A 21104-nucleotide genomic window follows, 5' to 3' on the forward strand; every position below is an offset into this window, starting at 1 on the left:
ATAAAAAATACTATATCTATTTGATGCCCATGAGAGGCTAAATTAGTGATAATGATGGTTTATTAAATTGTGCCTATGAGTGGCTTGTTTGATAATGATAACTCCTTAAATTAATGATATGAATACTTGTTGATTGGTATTCGGACATGCTTGATATTGTTGATTTTTGGATTGTTAATGCGTGTATAAAGGATTATTGAAAATTTACTTGATGGAATTGTCTTACGACTTTAAGTGTACTTGTAAACTTGGTACATTGTATTGTATGCTGTGAGGTTGTGCAAATTTGATATTGATAATACTTGTTTATGTTGGATCGGGTACCACACCGGTACGGATGTGTATATATTGGATCGGGTACCACGCCGGTACGGATGTGTATATGTTAGAGCGGGTACCATGCTGGTACGGATGTGTATATGTTAGATCGGGTACCACGCCGGTACGGATGTGTATATGTTAGAGCGGGTACCATGCTGGTACGGATGTGTATATGTTGGATCGAGTACCATGCCGGTACGGATATGTACATGTTGGATCAGGTACCATGCTGGTACGAATATGTATATGTTGGATCGTGTACTACGCCGGTATGGTACATGAACATAGATTGTTCCCTACAGGTCATGACTATTTGGGAAAAAATAAGTCTCATAGCATATGTGTACATATTTGTGTTGAGTTTGTGTATGTTTACAGTATGGTTGATACTCTTGATGGTTATGTGGCTTGTTTGTGAGCAATGTTTGATTTGTTATTGTTGTATTATTGATTCATTGGGTATTTGATTGTGTGATATGTATTTGAAAAGACGAAACTTTGTACTTACTTATATGTTGGTTGACTTGCTTCATTTATACGTGTTTTAATCATAGCTTACCAGAATGGCTAGTTATCATTTTTAATATTATAATAGAGCATTTGGTTATTAGCCCGAGAGTTTAGTGTGGGTTGTGTATGATTACGGGTTTGTTCCTGTGAATATGAGTAATGAAAAAGATAAGGTGAATAAAGAAGAATAGTGATGTAAGATAAGGTGAATAAAAAGGAATAGTGATGTATTAGCATTAAATTGTGGTTGATGGTGTGAACTAATATGTTAGTAGCGGATATAATATTGATGGAGTTGGAAGAGTAGTTGGATGTTGTAACTTATATAGGTAAAGTAATAATATTATTACAACCTTAGTTGAATTATATTCCATTAAAGATGTCATGATTTATTTTCCTTAATTCTATTTTATGATTATATGAACTAACACGGTCGGCCGATGATGCCTACCAATACGTATGTTGTACTGACACTACTCTTTTACATTCCTTCTTGGAGTGTATACTGGATGCAGGTTAGTTGCAGTTACTAGATGGATGACGATATTCAATACTAACTTATGCACTTTCTTCCTGGCAGATATTAGATTCTTTATATTATTTATTTCATTGTAAGTCTATGTTGTAATAGGTAGCTCTTGTATATGTATGGTCAAGTCTTGGGATAGTGAAGGACATTTGTAAGAAGTATTTGTAAAAAGTTTATTTATTAGTATTTAATTTTCTTTGTATTTCCTTAAAAACTTTTAGTTAGGTAGTAAGGGTTCTCCTAGCTACTTAGAATAACGTAGGTGCCCGCACGATCCGTTAATCTGGGTCGTGATATCCTCCTCATCCTCCTTTTACCTCTCCTCCTTTTTCTGCTTCTCCTCCTCCTTCTTCTTCTCCTTCTCTTTCTCCTCCTCCTTCTTCTTCTCCTCCTCCTTCTTCTTCTCCTTCTTCTTCTCCTTCTTCTTCTTCTTCCTCCTCCTCCTCCTCTCTCTTCTTCTTCTCCTTCTCCCCCCTCATCCTCCACCTTCTTCTTATCTTCATTCTTTTTTTTTTCTTCTTTTTCTTCTTCTCCCTCTTCTTCTTCTTTTTCTTCTTCTTCTTCTTCTTCTTCTTCTTCTTCTTCTTCTTCTTCTTCTTCCTCCTCCTCCTCCTTCTTCTTCTAACCCTTTTTAGAAATCGAATGGATTTGGTCTTATACATACGCGAGGAAGGTAATCAAAAATGAAAGAAAATGAGTTCTTCTTTCTTTTATCACTTAGGAGCCATGTGAGATAAAAGTCTCATGTACGGTTTTGAATGAGAGAAAGAAGTTCCTTATTCACGAAGATCCATGAAAAGAACTTGACCTCTTTAGCTTCTAGATCAGCACCTTGATGAAAACCCTAGCCAACCTTTCAAAATTATTATTATTATTATTTAATAATAATAATAATAATAATAATAATAATAATAATAAGGTCGACATGCCTACTTGTACTGCCTGGTTTAGCTGCTTCAATCGTGATTTATACTATATCACCCCTAATTAATTGTTATAAGTCATTTAAGTATTAAAAATTAATAATATTCAATATAAAAAGTAAAATAGATATTTCTGACATGTCTGTTTTAGCTGCTTCAACCATAATTATCGCCCCTATTTAATTATTATAAGTCATTTAAGTATTAAAAAATTAATAATATTTAATAAAAAATAAAATAGACATAAAAGGATAAATTAACTCTTGATGTTAAAAATTAACTTGACGTCTTATATGAGGCTCACTTACATTTTTTTCAAAAGTATTTTTTATGGTAATTTTGTTATATCGCTTCTAATTAGTAATTAGAAGTCATTTAAGACATGTCTGATTCATTGTTTCAATCGTGATTTTAGTATATCACCCCTAATTAATTATTGTGGTCATCTAAGCATTAAAAAGTTAATAATATTTCATAAAAAAGATAAATTATACACAAAACAATATAAAAAATTTGATTGCATATCAACATTATATTAGGGTCACATAAATTGAGATGAGACAAAGGAAGATATAAAGTAACATATATTATTTGAAAATGAGATCAAAAGTATTATAAATCACAATAATTAAGAACTTAATATAAAAAATAAAAAATTTTGATTGACTGTTCAAATTTTATCTTTGCAACATAAACTGGAACGGAGTGAGTATTCATATCTTATTGAAAAATTATTATGTAAAAAAACATTATAAATTGCATAATTAACAACTTAAAAAAAATTAAAAGATATAAAATATTTGGCTGACTGTCGAAACTACAACAGTGTCACTTAAATTGGACTAGATGAAAAAATATTATAAATCATAATAATTAAAAACTTAAATTATTTTAATGATTGATTATTTAATTCTATTTGTGTCACATAAATTGTGAATATAAATATTCATTGCTGAAGTAGGCAGCAAGTCAACATATTTGCTTATGCTGCCTACTTTATTAACTTCAATCGTTTTTACTGTAGCACTCCTAATTAATTATTATAAGTCATTAATGTATTAAAAATTAATAATATTTAATAAAAATAAGTAAAATAGATATTTCTGACATGTCTGCTTCAGTTGTTTTAACTGTAATTTTACTATATGTCTCCTCCAGTTGTTTCAATCGTGATTTTACTGTATCACCCTTAATTAATTATTATAAGTCATTTAGGTATTAAAAATTAATAATATTTGATAAAAACAAGTAAAATAGACATTTCTGGCATGTCTACTTCAGTTGCTTCAACCACAATTACTATATCATCCCTAATTAATTATTATAAGCCATCTAAATATTAAAAAATTAATAATATTTAATAAATAAAGTAAAATGGACATAAAATAATAAATTAACTAAATTAAATTGTCATCTTATATGGGACTTACTTAATTTTTTTTCACAAGTATTTTTTATGGTAATTTTGATATGTCACTTCTGATTAGTTATTGTAAGTCATATAAGACATGTTTGTTTCATTGCTTCTATCGTGATTTTACCATATCACCCCTAATTAATTATTATGGTCATCTAAGCATTAAAAAATTATTAATATTTCATAAAAAGGTAAAGTGGACACAAAATAATATGTCAACATAAAAAATTTGATTGACTATCGAAATTATAAGAGGGAGTTTCACTGTGGAAGTAGGCAGCAGGTCAACATGTTTGCTTGTATTGGCTGCTTCAGTTGTTTCACTCATGATTTTCTGTATTAATTATTATAAGGTTGTAATACCCCGAAGTTTTTTAACTAAATTAGTCCCAAGAATGTCTAGTATTATCTTCTAAAGTGAATGATGTTTATTCCATGAGAAATTTTAAGATTTTTACTTTTTGTTATGTGAAAAATTCAATAAGTTTTCCATCGATATAAGATTAGCCCAAATCCGATAACCAGGTAAGAAGTGGTGACTATTTCAAGTTCCCATCGTAAAACAACGCAATATTGGTCAGTGGCGCGCCGCGCCACAAGCTAAAATGGCAATTGTCCTTTTCCAGTGTCTCAGCGTGATTCCCACCGCGTCGCACCAAAGTTCCAGGTCGCAAAAGAAGTAGCAACGTGATGGCTCCGAGTCACGCTAGTCCCTAATTTCTCAATTGTCAAATTCCAGTGACACGACGCGATAGCGCCGCGTCGCGCCAGGGTCCAATTTGGAAAATTTTTACTGAAATTAAAAGACGCGTCCAGGGTTAAAAGGGTCAATTTTCCACCCCTATTTAAACCCAATAACACGTGATTTAGCCATTCTTCACCCAAAATATACTAGTTTCTCTCAATTTTCTCTCAAGAACAAGCTAGGGTTTCAATTGGGGATTCAATTTCAAGAAAGTCTCTCCATCAATCCTTCCAAGTTCATTAACTAAGGTATGTCATGTATTGATTCATCAGTCTCTTTCACCCATGAAGCTCAAGAATCTCTTTTCAAAATCCAAGATTTGTATATTTATAAATGTTCATGATTTGATTGAATTGAAAATTGGTGTTCATGCTATTGGTTGGTTTTATTCCATATTACAGACTATTAATTACAAGAATTGATTCTAATATGTGATGAATTAAATGGTATTCATGATAAACCCTTCAATTTACACGTTGATTGATGTATCCTTGATTACTAGATGTGTTGATGATTGTATAACCAAAGCATTCTCCCCATATGTTTGATTAAATGCCTATGTGAAGGAAAAGTGTCATACTAGTATGATAATACGAAATCTCCATTCATATACAAGTTATATATGTCAAGTGTTTGATGAATTGCCTTAGTCAATGGATTATGTATTGTTAGTATTGGTCCTATACTCCAGAAAGTCATACTTTGTCAGTTTCTTTCCATCGAGTCCTGGGGGTACTTGTACCCGAAAAATGTAGCTGTGTGCCTGGAATCAGTGTCATGTTTTTAAGATACTCTCAGTCAAGCCATATTTAGTAGAATTCAGTCAGTCTCATGACTCAAGAAAAACTCAGTAATCTCAGTTAGTTATCAGATCTCAGTAATATCCTGCCAGTCAACAGAATTAGTTAATTCAGTTCAGTAATCCATGTTCAGTGTCTATTTAGATGGGAGTAGGAATTAGCACCGAGTGAACCCAAGGATGGGAACACACACTGTTAGATGAGGATGTGATTCTTAGAAGTCATCCTTGCGTTCCATCTCTATGTAGCCAGCATAGGTTAAGACATCAACACTGTCAAATGAGGGTTGATGAGGTGGATAAACACTATCAGATGAGGGACCAACCGTTCTCTTTTAGGGGACACTATCAGATGAGGTTCACCCACAGCTTGTCCTTACCAGTGGCGCAGTATTGACACTCGTCCAATTAGGGTTATAGATTGGACCCCAACTCAGCTATAATGCATTATTAGAGGCATGTCGGTTAGATAACTACTTCCCACAGTTTCAGTTACAGAATTCAGGACTGTCAGATATAGTTATTTAGTCTTAGTAATCGAACTCAGATAGTTCTACAGAATTCAGGACTATCAGATACAGTCAACTCAGATACAATACGGAACTCAGCTAGTTCCATTAAATTCAGGACTGTCAGATACAGTCACTCATGTTATTAGTTATATCAGTCATCAGTATATCATGCTATCAGTACTCAGACTAAGTAATTATATTATCACGACCTCAATTACAGTTACTATGTATTCATGCATGCATTCTCACGTTCATATTAGCCAGTTAGCCAATATTGTTCATGCATATGAACCCCATGCATTCAGCCTACCTCACATGCATACCAGTATATTCAAAGTACTGACGCATTTGCGCTATGGTGTCTTATACCATAGGTTCAGAGACACGAGCTCCAGAGCATCGGTAGATTCTAGATATCCGCACACAGAGTTAACAGTGAGTCTTCATCTTTTGAGGACATGATCATTTCTTATTTATCTTATTACTTAGTTTATTAGTTGGAGTTAGTTGGGGATATGTCCCATCAACTCCTTATTCAGACAGTCATGTTTAAAGGCTTTTCAGACTATAGTATGTTCAGATAGTTTATTTCAGTTGTTTTGGGTATTTCATACACTACCCAGATGTTATATTTTTATCAGATATCATGTCTCAGTTTTGAACCTTATGGCCTTTCAGTTCATATTTCCGCATTATACAGTATATTATGCAGTATACAGGTACAGATATCAGTTATGAGTTAGCTTGTGGTCCTTCGGGGTCATGAGAACCGTGTAGCATTTCGGGTACCAAATTCGAGGCGTTACAAAGGTATTGACGTATTAGAAAATTAATAATATTTTATAAAAATAAGTAAAATTAGACATTGTTGATATGTCTGTTTTAGCTGCTTCAATCGTAATTTTACTATATCATCCCTAATTAATTATAATAAGTCATCTAATTATTAAAAAATAATAATATTTAATAAAAAATATAAACTAGACATAAAATGATAAATTAACTCTTGATGTGTTAAATTAACTTGATGTCTTATATGAAACCCACTTAGAAAAAAATTTCACAAGCATTTTTTGTAGTAATTTTGCTATATCACTTCTAATTAGTTATTATAAGTCATATAAGCTATATCTGCTTCGTTGCTTCAATCGTAATTTTACTATATCGACTCGTAATTAATTATTATGGTCATCTAAGCACTACAAAATTAATAATATTTCATAAAAAGGTAAAATAAACACAAAATGATATGTCAACATACAAAATTTGGTTTACTATCGAAATTATATTAGTGCTGCATAAATTGAGATGGGACAAAAGAAGAAATAAAAGTAACATACATTATTTAAAAATGATATAAAATATATTGTAAATCTGTCACAATCCAAAAACGAGGGTCATGATAGCACTTGTCGCGGGTGTACCTTGACAATGCCTATCTTCCAAACTGATATAAAAAGAGGAAAAGACAGAAATACCCCAGGTAAGGCTTCTGGAACGAAATCGAACCATACAAGTAATTATAACAATGCAGAAAGAACATATCCAAATACCATACATTTCCAAAACCAGGTGTCAATAATATAAGAACTACTAATACAAACCATGAGTCAAATACATTAGAAATATCCACACAGGGTCAACATCTGTCTATGAATACAAATAAAGATATAACTATTGTAGAAAGATAGAGGTGAACTCTGGATGCATGAAGGTATAATCACTACTTTGAGTAATCTGAAGGCGCTCGAAATCAACCAATATGAGGCGCACTCGAGCTAGGACCTGCACCAAAAGGGTGCAGCAGGAGTGAGTACGGTCCACTTGTACTCAGTAGGTATCATAGGCCGACCAAGTAAAGTAGTAAATGAATCATACAAAATATACACTAAGGGCACGTAACCTGCAATCAAAAAATTTCCCATACCAGTAGCCCACACCTCTTGCACTAACAGTTCTACAATATTCACACATAATACAACAACACATCAGATAGAGATACAAATATACATAATATCACATACAAGTAGAACAAAGAGGAACATGTATACTCAATACCATCAAGTATAAATGATGGAAGATAGAACAATTACACATTAACAAGTTAAGATATATAACAAATAAATAGATGACAAGTCAGTATGGTAATACAAGCACAACATAACACAATAAAGCAAGTACAATAAATATGATAAAGATAATTATGATGCGCGAGGTCTTTGCACAATTTTTGAGATCGTTACACAATCTCCATATACATCCACGGAGGCAAGCCTCCCGCCGTGACACCTACGGGGGTTTCGTCAATCCATGTACAATTCATATATCAATATCTCCTCCCTAGAACATCCCTCAGGAGGATTTATAAAATTTAATGTTCCCAATATTTTCAGAATTTCCAGTATTTACTGAGCACCTAAGACAAAAATCAAGTATGACAAAGAACAACAAGAAGTACATACAAAACATACAACAAACAAGTGAATTTTGTGTATGATGCGATGAGGATGAGGATGCAATATTCACAAACAATCATAATGAGTATTTCCACAACCAACCATAATGATATATTTTCACAACCAACCACAATGATATATTTCAAAAACCACCCACAATGATGTATTTCCATAACCATGTGAGCCAATTTTCACTTTCTCACAATATTTTAGGGTTTAACACTCAAGAGTAAAGGTGAAAGAATGGGCAAAATAGGCAAAAAGAAGGGTATTTATACTTGCACCAGATGACCAGCTAAATAAGGCATAAAACCTTGGTGAGTGCACTTTATGCTTTATTTTCCAGGTTGCACCAGCAACCTGGAAAACCAGATTTTAAAAGTCCAACACAGACTTCGATGGGGGTGTCCGAGATTCGTTTGGAGTCTGATATACACTAACGAACTATGTAACCATACTAAATTCGATGCTCCGAACTCAATACAGATACCATATTCTTGGAAAAATATCATTTTCACAGTGTTGACCTCCAAAATTCAAAATCATAATTTTTCAAATTGAGGATCGAAATAAAATTTAAAAGCCATAAAATTACACCAAATTTGTTACCAACCTAAAATCGATGTTTTGGTCCTGTTGGAGAAGTCGTATTTTTCATCCGAGGTTGCTTCGACCAAATGTGAGTCCCACACCCATAGTTTTGATTTTCTAACTTTCTGACCAATCGGTCAAAATGAACTCGGGTGCATCGGGACCCAAACCAAAGGTCTACCTAGCCTAGAATAGATATTCTAGAGCTGCTGGCATAGTCCGTTCAGCCATCCATCAGACGGATCAAAAGATAACCATACAAGTCCATAATAAGGCTCTCGAAGCCACCAAAAACTACAATTTCGCACAAATGGTACCAAAATGCATCAGAAATCGTGCCACTCACCCCTACACTCTAGAAATGTCATAATGCAACTATGAAGAGGGGTAAAACAATTAAATCACATAAAATCATAAATTTCTCATATTTCATCAAATTTTCAGGTTGTTACATCACAATAATTAAGAACTTAATAAAATATAAAAAATAATTGAATATTAAAATTTTATTTGTGCCACATAAATTGGGACAGAGAGAGTATTTATATCTTATTGAAAAATTATGTAAAAACATTAAAAATCACATAATTAACAACTTAAAATATTTAAAAGATATAAAATATTTGACCGACTCTCGAAATCATATCAGACACTTACACTAAAATAGAAGAAAAAGTATTCTAAATTACAATAATTAAAATTTTAAATTATTTTAATGATTGATTTTCTAAATCTTATTTGTGTCACATAAATTGAGATAAATAATAATATATATTAGGTCCGTACTAGCACAGGCCGTCGACATCTAGTAATAATAATAAAAGCAAAAATAATATTAACCAAATAAACCTAGTAAAAAGACTATATTATAAATAGGATAAACATTCCATTAACTAGAAGAAATTATATTGGGAGCTAAAAATATGCATGAAACAAAATCTAAAAGCTCCATAGAAGTTTTGCCTCTTAACTTTTTGCAAAGGACACCACAAGCATCAACTTCATTGCCTCGGACATAATTCTAATCCTCTTACATACTGTTTGGGTGATTGTTTTCCATGGTATGATATAATATAGTTATTAAGATAATCATGTTTGATTTGATTGTTTCATAAAATGTATGATATGGTATGGTATGATTTAATTTCATGGTTTGATAATCATAAAAATCCCCCACTTCATGTAAATAGCGATTTGGTGGTATCCATGTTTGCTTATTTTTTTCAATTATCTCCTTATTTAATATTATATAATTATATTTTACCCTTTACTCTATATTATTAACTCCACCTCCTACCCGCCTCCTCCCCCACCAGACACCTCCCCCCCTAAGAGAAATTATTTTTAAAATTTTATTTTTAGAAACTTTTAATTTTTTTCTTATCTCATCCCATCCCTAACAAACCCCCGCCCCACAATTTTTTTAAATGTATTTTTAAAAAATTCAAAACTTTTTCTTACCCCCTCCTCCCCACCTCCTACCTGCCCCACCACTTACCAGTCCTCATTCCCCCACTAATTTTTTTTAAAAAATAATTTAATTTTTTAAATGTTTCACAAAAATTTCTTACCACAACACTCCCTCCCACTCACCCACCCCCCATCCACCCACCACAAAAAAATAATTTTTTAAATTTATATTTTTAAAAAATTTAAAACTTTATTTACCCCACCCTTACCCCTACCCTTACCCTTGACCCCTCCATCCACTACCCCACTCCCAAATAATACTTTTTGAGAAAAAAATTATATTCTTTCATACCCCACCTCCCTTATCTTATTTGTTCTTATCGTTTTGTGTTAAATATATACAAATATTTTTTTATTTGCGTAAGGAACACAAGAAAAAAGTAAGAAATAATTTTTTTCTATTTTTTTTTTGTATTTCATATCGCACACACCCATAGAATATACAAAAGATACATTCAAACTTTGTACTTGTCATTGGTGGTCACATTTTAAAACATCAAAAGGAAACGAATTTTGTTACTATCAAAAAAATAAATCTAATTACTGATGTGTGAGCAGATGCTAACACATTTGAGGCTTTTAACTGAGAATAATTGCAAAGTCTTAAGCAACTTTTGTCATTTTTGATTGTTTTCTCTTTGATATTGCAGTAAAAGTTAAGATGTAAGAGAACCAGCAATAATTAAAGTAAAAGAGTTAATTTTAGAGCAAAATAAGAAGGGAAGTGTAGTTGACAACTTGTCTGATAAGTCGTCAACTCCCTGATAAGTTATCAGACTCACCGTCAGCCTTAGACAGAGAATAAGATTTAGCTGGAAGAAGTGACGACAACCTATGATAGGCTGTCAGAGTTGTGATAAGCCGTCAGGCTTGGGCAGTGCTTGAGAAATTAAAGTGAAGATATGATGACATCCGTGATAAGTCGCCATATGTCTGATAAGCCATCAGGATTCAATGTCAGCTGAAGACAGAACTTGGTCAAATGTGAAGAAGAGTTGATGACGTTCCTGATAAGTTGTGAGATTCATGATAAACCGTCACACATGTCGTCACCTAAGGGGCGAAAATCTGAATTTTGAATTTTGAATTTTTATTAAGTTACGGATATAAATAGCAGCTTTTATGATTTCATTCATCATCCGGAGAGGTATCTTGAAACGGCAGAAAACTTATTCCAAAGGAGTTCACCACTCTTTGGGGGCTCTGAACTTAGAATTTAATTTTTAACTCTTTGATATGGTTGTGGAAATTTTCTCTTGAACTTTGAAGAGAATCAACTTCATACTTCATCTTTTGTAAATTTAATTACTTTGAATGATGAATATAATTGTTTCCATCTTTCTTTCTCATGTGGAACTAAAACCCACAACTAGGGTTGTGGTATCTATGATTATTCCTCCATGGATTTAATAGTTGGTTAGGATTTGAGTGATTGTGGGAACATTTTGATAATTCCATTGTAATGATTGTTTTCTATTGGTTGCAAACAATGGATCTAGCCTTATGTTAATTTGCTCGAACTAAGAAATAAACTAAAGGTAGTGAATTATCAGCGAGGATTTAGGAAAATTAAGTTCTTATCTAATGATTAATGTTGTAACAAGATTGATCAACTCGAGATAAAATCAGTATGAATAGAATGATTTCCTAAGTTTGAGAGAATTAGGGAGTTCAACATCTAAGTAGGTTGAGAAACACTTAGATGGACTGTCGAAACTAATAATTTGGTATTTCCCACAAGTCATGAGAATCCAATACTACATTTATTATTTAATGGGGATTAATAATCATAGTGATCATAACCTTAGTTTCTCTATATCATTGATTTGAAATATTGCAGTTTAAGATTTGAGTTCTAAGGCGAATTGAAGTGTTAATAACTTTTGTTCAATCATTGAAAACCCCCATCTTATCTTTCCGTATCATTTGTTTGAATTCAACTTACAGTTGTAGTTTTAAATTAGTTTAATCGCAACTCACATTGTTCCCTGTGGATTCGACCCCGACTTCAAAGTTGGGTAAATATATTTACAATGACCGCCTTGCACTAAATTGACGTATAAGTTGAGCGTTATCAAAAATGGCGCCGTTGCCGGGGAACAATTTGGCGTATTGAGTTGGTTTGGAATTTTAGTCCACTTGCTTGAATTCAAACTTATAAATATTTGTTTTTAGTTTTCTTTTATTTCTTGTGTTAGGTAGATTTTTATTTTAGTTTACTTATTACTATGGCATCGTCGAATGAACATGAGCTTGGTGGTTGGAAATCTTATCTTGATGATCCATATCCGTATTATGATGGACCTCACTTTTGGCAAGATTGTAGATATGCTCCCTGGAGAGAGATATGTGCACCATCTCCATCCTACCAGGAGTATGATTGTTCTTATGTGGTGGTAAAGATGGATATTGGAGTGATTTCCCAAATGCCCCCTCCCCTATTGTGCTAACCTAAATTCTAGTTTTTTTTATAAGTTTGATAAGTCTTATGGTCAAGAAAAAGAAGAACGAAACATCAAAAAGAGTGTTGTTGAAGCTATGTTTCAACAAATGTTAGATCTCCAGAAAGAAACGTATGATATCATAAATGAGATGCATCAAGATATGAAGCCAATCATTCATGAGGAGATGGATATAGAGATCAATCATTCAAAGCATTCTTCTATATTATGTTTAGATGATATCTTGTCTGTGGAATCATTTAACATAATGGAAGAGTGTGAAGATGAGAAGCAAGAACCCTATATTGATGTTGAGCTTGATGTTGAGCAACCCTCGGTGATTTCCCAACCAACCGAACCAACCATGAGAGATCATTCCAAGATTGAGGACATGGTGCTAGAGGAAAAAGAAGAAACCAAGAAAATCTCTAATAAAGACTCTAGCCCAATTCAAAGTGAAGATGTCGGGAAGGTGAATAAAAGTGAGTGTGTAGTAGATAGTGTAAATTTTGAAGTAAGATTGATTGGGCCTTATTCAAAGAACTTTTCTACATTATGTTTAGATGATATCTTGTCTGTGGAATCATTTAAAATAGTAGAAGAGTGTGAAGATGAGGAACAAGAATCCTATATTCTTGATTTTACATTAGACAAGCAACATAAAAATACACCTCACTTTAAGGCCGAGTGGTTTACCACGCTCAATCCATTACTCGACTTCTTAATTTTTGTACCAACCCCCTATGATCGAGGAAAGAAGATGGACTCTAAGTTGGGGGTGAAATTCATATCCTCAAGTTGGAGGGAAAAGCTGAGTTGGGTCGTGCCGGCGCTTCTTGGGAGGAAACCCAAGTTATTTTGTTGTTTGTATTTGTATTATGTGATTGACATCAAATCTTCGCACCCATAGTGCCACAGGTATGTTTCTAACTCTCTTGTTTTGTCTTGATGCATTGGGAACATTGTATGATTTTAAGTTGAGGGTGAGGCTACTTATGGGTTTTGATGTCCTCTTGGGTTTTTTGTTGCTATGCCTCTTTTCCCCGGAGTCTTGTTCCTAGTAGAGCCAGCATGTTTAGGTGTATTGTGTTTTGTTTTGTAATATGTTATGGTTAACTGGGAGAAAAATAAGTATCTACGGCAGTTGACATATTTTTGTGGATTTTTGGGAATGATAAATACCGCTCCAATTATCTATTTTGTAAATGTGTGATGTGCATCTATATGTGACTACTGTGAATCTTTTTATGGAATTGGTATTAGGTACATAATAATCACTACTAACATTGCATAAACTAAATGGGTAGCAGCTTGTGATCTACCTGTGTGCTATGTGCGTGTGAGATATTACTTAGTTCCCATTGTATGATAAATTTAGAACTTGTCCGGTTACTCTTGCCTTGGTTGTAGGATAGGAGTTAGGAAAGGATCATAGGCCATTTTGAGATTAGTCCACTTCTAGCCTAAATGACCTTCCCTGTATGCATAATATCCCTTGATCCCTATTTTGAGCCTGAATAGTCTATTTCTTTTTATGACACCTATCACCATTTCATTTATATCATAATGAACCTGTTTTAGCCCTAGTCCTCCGTGGACACTGTGCACCTTGACTTAGGCAAATGGCCTAAGTTAAGGGTGGCTATCATAGTGGTGCGAGATGTAAAATGAGTATCAAGAAAGGTAGAATAAAAGAAAAGAATAAAAAGTTGGGTGCAGTGGAAAAGAACAAGAAAAGAAAAGTTTTGAAAAAAAAGAAGTGATTGTAGAAAAGACCGCACCCATCCTGAATATGTGTGATCAAGAAAAGAGAAGAATAAAAAAAGGTTAATAAATGAGACCCCATAAGCTAGTGTAGTGTCAAGGAGGCTTAGTCACTTTAAATATCATCAGGTATCATACCAGCCCCTAGCCTACATTACAAGCCAAAGAGAAGACCTATAGTGATCCTAGCTGACCTGTCTGAAAATCTTGGTAATAAAAATAAGGGCAAGCCTATGGTATTTGAAATACATTGATTGGAAATTCTTTTTGAGAGTGAGTGGCTCTTGACCGTCCCCTCATTGACATACTTGATTTCATATATGAGTGAAGAGGGACTTCTTTTTTGGAAGGGCACATTGGTGGCATTGCTAGCAGCTTACATGTTTGGGTAGTGTAACTTGTATATAGGCATGTTTATTGTTGCTAAGTTGATGCCATATCTTGATTCCCTTATATCACATTATTGATCTTCATTGATATACACAGTTGGGTTTAAAGTGATTGAAAATAGAGAGGGTAATGTGTTTTGAGCTAAACTTGATAATCAACTGTCATAGGTATCTTATGTGTCTCCTGGTTAAGTATCATAGTATGGTGTCATGTAGTTGCTTGATAACAAGAAATTGTTTTTAAGTTGAGGGTGTTGATGTGTGAGCAGATGATAACACATTTGAGGCTTTTAACTGAGAATAATTGCAAAGTCTCAAGCAACTTTTGTTATTTTTGATTGTTTTCTCTTTGATATTGCAGTAAAAGTCAAGATGTAAGAGAACCAGCAATAATGGAAGTAAAAGAGTTGATTTTTTAGCAAAATAAGAAGGGAAGTGTAGTTGACGACTTTTCTGATAAGTCGTCAACTCCCTGATAAGTTATTAGACTCACCGTCATTCTTAGACAGAGAATGAAATTCAGCTGGAAGAAGTGACGACAACCTATGATAGGCCGTCAGAGTTGTGATTATCCATCAGGCTCGTCGACAGGCTTGGTCAATGCTTGAGAAATTAGAGTGAAGATGTGATGACATCCATGATAAGTTGTCATATATCTAATAAGCCGCCAGGCTTCATCGCTAGCTGAAGACAGAACTTGTTCAAATGTGAAGAGAAGATGATGACATTCCTAATAAGTTATTAGATTTGTGATAAGCCGTCACACATGTCGTCACCTGAGGAGCGAAAATCTGAATTTTTAATTTCAAATTTTTCTTAAGTTACGGATATAAATAGCAGCTTTTATGGTTTCATTCATCATCCGGGAGGTATCTTGAAACAGTGGAAAACTTATTCCAAAGGAGTTCACCTCTCTTATTCCAAAACAGTGGAAAACTTGTTACTAGTTATACCCCAATCCCCGTGGAAACTAGCATCAAGGGAAAAAACCCAATGGATCCTCCCTGTCTGAATCCCCCAGTTCCAATCATCTTCACCACAAAGCCTCTAAAAATAAGCCATTATTCAATATCTTGGTTGGAACTCTGTCTGTCTCAACAAGTGATTCCCCTGAAACTATCATGGAATGGGCAACCATTCATATTGCTAATTCAATACCCCCATTACCTGGCATAACTAGTGATAAAAGGTCTGAAGCAGGGCTTACTCTAATACGGCCAGAATTTATGGATGACAAATCTCATGAGCATTGTCAACTAGAGTCATTAGACCACCATCAACCCTACCATAATCTCGAAGAAGCTAAAAAACATAGCCGTGAGTCTCTCATTCTTCCCTCTGAGAAGGCCAGAACTGCTGAAGGAAATCCCATCTTTTGTAAGGTCCTCTGGGGATCACCCCCTATTGCCAATACTCTTTCCCTCCTAGGCCCTTTCTTCTCTCCAAATAGAGATAGAAATACTAGAGAGAGTTAAAACTATGAAGGCCCTACAAGAGAACAATAGGGAGATGGAAAAGTTGTTAGATCCTTAAAGGTGCCAAAAGTAAGGTTGGTATTACTAAGGAATCCCATCACTCAAACATTCGAGGACCTTATTAGTGAGCTATTGATAGTTCTCCTGTCTCCGGAACTAACTAAGTTTGGCTTAGAGAACAAAATACCATGTCTAGGCAACTTCTGCTCCTCCAAAGTAACCCCAACCTCCAAGAAGAGGAAGAAACTAATGAATCTCCCACCCCATCCAATGGATAAGGGGAAAAGCATCTTATAGACACCTCACCATCTAAATCTTCCCCCGATGGTAACAATAATAATATGGAATATTATAAGATCTAACAACCCTGAGTTTAGAAAACACTATCAATCCATGATAAACATCCACAAGCTTTCTATCCTTGCTTTGTTAGAGACCAGAATGGCCAACCACAAGGCCATTGCTGAGACTCTTGGTTTCAATTGTCAAATTTAGTTCCCTGCCACTGGCACCTCTAGAGGTATAGTCATTATGTGGGATAACTCTGATTTAGGCATCCAGGACATTGCTATTCTCCCCCAAGCCATTCATGTGGCTGTAAAGGTAAATAACCCATCTTCCTCTTGGTATTTTACTGCCATTTAAGCTAGCAATAGTTATGAGTTTAGGAAAAGCCTCTGGACTAACTTGGTTTATTTCTTTAAGTCCATTGGTGACTCCCCTTTGTTTATTGGTGGGGACTTTATTGAAGTACTTAAAGCCTTAGAGAGGATTGGTGGTAACTGCATTAATATCACCAGAGCCAACTCCTTCTCTGATTGCCTTAATCACTGTAAGTTGATTGACCTGGGCTTTAAAAGTAGTAAATATATTTATACTAACAAGAGATACAGGATTAGGAAAGACCTCATTCTTGAAAGACTTGACAGATGCCTGGCCAATGAGTCTTGGATCTACTTGTTCCCTGAAGCCACTGTCACCCGTCTGCCCAGGACCCATTCAGATCATTGCCCTCTACTCATTAGTCTAGATAGGACTCCCTCTACTCTGGATAGACCCTTTAGAATTTAGTCTATTTGGTGTTCTCATCCAATCTTCCCTCTGGTAATCTCAGATACATTTGTCCAGAGTAGCCCTCTCTATGGCTATTCCCCAATTTGAGAGTACTATAAAAGTTTGGAACAAGGAAGTGTTTGGAAATATTTTTCACCACAAACAGAAGATTTTATCTAAATTAGATGGTATCCAGAAATCCAAATCTTACCCATCTAGCTTCTTCCTACAAGACCTAGAAAAAATTCTCACGAAAGAATTTATCTCTATCCTTAGGCAAGAGCATGAATTTTGGAGACTCAAATCTAGGATTACCTGGCTAGCTGAGGGTGATGCCACTACTAAGTTTTTTCATAACTCTACTCTAAACAAGAGGATAAGGAATAGATTTAATGCTATTAACGATAATAGTGGTAATTAGATCTATTCCTATCAAGATATCAGTAACCATATCTTCTCATTCTACAGAAATCTTTTCCATACTGAACACCAGTTCTCTCACATAGCCCTTCAAAGAAACCCTTCCTCCAGGGGTTCCATTATTATTGAGGACCATACCCTCTTGGATAGCATTCCTTCTCCTCAAGAGATCAAAGATATTATTTCTCCTTCAAACCCTATAAATCTCCAAGACCTGATAGTCTGCATCCTTTCTTCTACCAAAAGTACTGGGGCACTCTGAGCTATATTGTTACCCAGTTTTGTATCAACACATTCACTTCTGGCCACATGGAGCTTAAAGTAAATTACACTTACCTCTGCCTTATCCCTAAGTGCCTCATTGCTAGTAATCTTAAAAACTTCAGACCCATTGTTCTTTGCAACACTAATATAAGATTATCACTAAAATTATAGCCAGGAGATTGAAGCCTTTCCGAGTCTGTATCATTGCTCACAGCCAAAGTAGCTTCCTCCTAAATAGAAGAACCTCTGACAATACAATTATTATTTCGGAGGTTATCAATCACTTCCAAAGAATGAAAGGGAAGAAATCCATCATGGTCTTAAAGATTGACCTGCAAAAAGCCTTTGATAGACTAGAATGGTCCTTCATAAGACAGGCTCTTCATTTCTTTAACATTCCCCCTAAACTTACTTCTCTTATCATGTCTTGTGTCTCATCCTCCTCTATATCTGTTCTGGTTAATGGGAATAAAATTGGATTCTTCTATCCCACCAAGGGTATCAGACAGGGGGACCCTATCTCCCCATACCTCTTCATTATGTGTATGGAACTTCTGTCTAAGAGGATTTATTATGGAGTTGATACCCTTAACTGACTCCCTATTTTTATCAGCAAGGGAGGTCCTAAACTTCCCCATCTTTTCATTCCAGATGATCTCACCCTCTTCTCTGAAGCCAATTCTAATAGTGCTTCCACCATTAATAGAGTCCTCAACTCCTTTAATATCCACTCTGGTCAGAAGATCAACCATAGCAAATCTAAAGTGGTCTTTTCTAGTAACTTCAAAACTCAAGTCAAGGACCAAATGGTTTCCATCCTTTTTATCCAAGCTAGAGAAACCTTTGGGAAGTATCTTGGCTTTCCAATCTTCCACTTCAAGCCCTGTAATAATGACTTTCACTTTACTTTTGATAATTTAAACAACAAGATGGCTGGGTGAAAAACAAAGTTCATAAATCTTTCTGGTAGGGTCACCCTTTCCATGTTTTCTCTCAGTAGTATCCCTACTCATGTCATGCAGTTCATAGGGATTTAGAGTAGAATCCTTAAACTTATTGAAAGAGTTCAAAGAAAATTCATTTGAGGATCCACTCTAGAAAAGAAAAGAATGCATATGGTTAGTTGGGACATCATAACCAAGCCTAAGAAAATAGGTGGATTATGCCTTCATAAAGCTAAGCTTAGGAATAATACTATGCTTATTGGGATGGACTGTAGATTTTCCCTACGTAATGACAGCCTCTGGAGGCAGCTGTTGAGGTGTAAATATGGGGACCTCTCTTCCCTTTGTAGACCCACTTTCTCTAGGACCTGGAGAAATATTTCTCAAGGTTGGAAAAAATATCTCTTAGGAGCCAAGTGGATAGTTCATAAGGGAACCAAAATTAGCTTCTTGTTTGATAGATGGATTCATAATCTTGAACCTCTGAGGAATTTAATTGAGGGCCCCCAATGCTTGGACCAATCTAGACTCAAGGTCTCTGAAGTCTGGAAGGAAGGCGCCTGGAATTTCTCCAAACTTTCTCTCCAACACCCCACTCATATTGTTAATGGTATCAAAAACTCCTTTAAGCACAAATCCAAGCTGTAAAAGGACAAAATGATCTGGAGTCTTACTAGTAATAAGATGTACTGTAGCAGAAGTGCCTACAACTTTATCTCAAATCTATCCAATGCTCTTGTGTCCAACCTGGGCATCAACTTTGGTTGGATTTGGAAAATTTAGTTCCCCCTAAGATTAAATCCTTCTTCTGGTTAACCCACCATAATAGACTACCTACCAAAGATGTTCTGTATAGAAGGGGCATCCAGGTCTCCCCCCATTGTGATATTTGCAATCATCCCTTGGAGGACATCACTCATCTTTTTTATGAATACCTCGTCACTAAGGAGTTCTGGATCAATATCCTTTCAAAAAACTATGGGGGTTTCTCAATTTCCATCAACGATCTTTATCCTGAGCACTGGTGCAATACCTGGACAAAACTTGGCCATAAAAAGTTTGACCCTATGCTAGATTGACATACCTTTTTACCCTTCTGTCTCTGGTCTATCTGGAAGAACAAAAACCACAACTCCTTTGTCAAGAAAAGGGATAAACCCTATTTCTCCCAAACTTATATTGAAGCTGTTAAATATAACCTTGCAGTGTGTAGCCCCTCGGCTCACACCACTACCTCTCATATATAGGTAGGTTGGACTCCCTCACCCCATAACTATTATAAGATCAACACAGATAGTTCTTGTCTCATCAATACTAGAAAAGATAGGATAATTCATAATACTTTAGAAGGATGGGTTCTAGGTTTTTCCAAAAGTTTTCAATGGGCTACAAACAATCAGATGGAGTTGTTAGTCCCTAGGGAAGGCCTTCAAATTATTGAGGAACACCACCTTACCCCTATTAAAATCAACATTGACTCCACTGAAGTTATCTCTATGCTATAGTCGGGAAACTTACATTATAATTCTATCATTGATGAATGCAGGACAAGACTAGGAAGAATCAGAAACCCACCGTTGGTCCACTATTTTAGAGAGCATAATGGAGTTGCGGATGCAATGGAAAGAAAAAAAAAGAGGCATCTACAGTGGATTTGAATACAAGTATTTTTGAAGTTCCACCAATATGTGCACAACAGCTACTTTGGGCAGACATCGCCAGAACTCTTTTTGCTAGGAAATGTAGAATTTCTACAAACTCTATTGAGGGGAATGCCCCCAAATATTTTGTACTTAATCCGAATTAATCTTTTAAATTTGGTTTTTTGTTAGCTAATTCATCTTCTTAACCAAAAAAAAGGATCAAAAAGACCTAGAAAAAATAATACAAGCTTTAGATGAATTATAAATAATTGGAGAAAAACCCTTGAAGCATTGGAACTCCAACCAAATAACTTGTAAATTCAAAATAATTAATCCAGAATATACAATAAAAACAGCATCAATAGAATCAACTAATCAAGATCTATAATATTTTGAAGAATAATTTAACGAATTATTAGAATTAGGAGTACAAGTCAA

Source organism: Capsicum annuum, chromosome 3 (genome assembly GCF_002878395.1).
Source record: "Capsicum annuum cultivar UCD-10X-F1 chromosome 3, UCD10Xv1.1, whole genome shotgun sequence".
In the NCBI taxonomy this organism is placed as follows: Eukaryota; Viridiplantae; Streptophyta; class Magnoliopsida; order Solanales; family Solanaceae; genus Capsicum; species Capsicum annuum.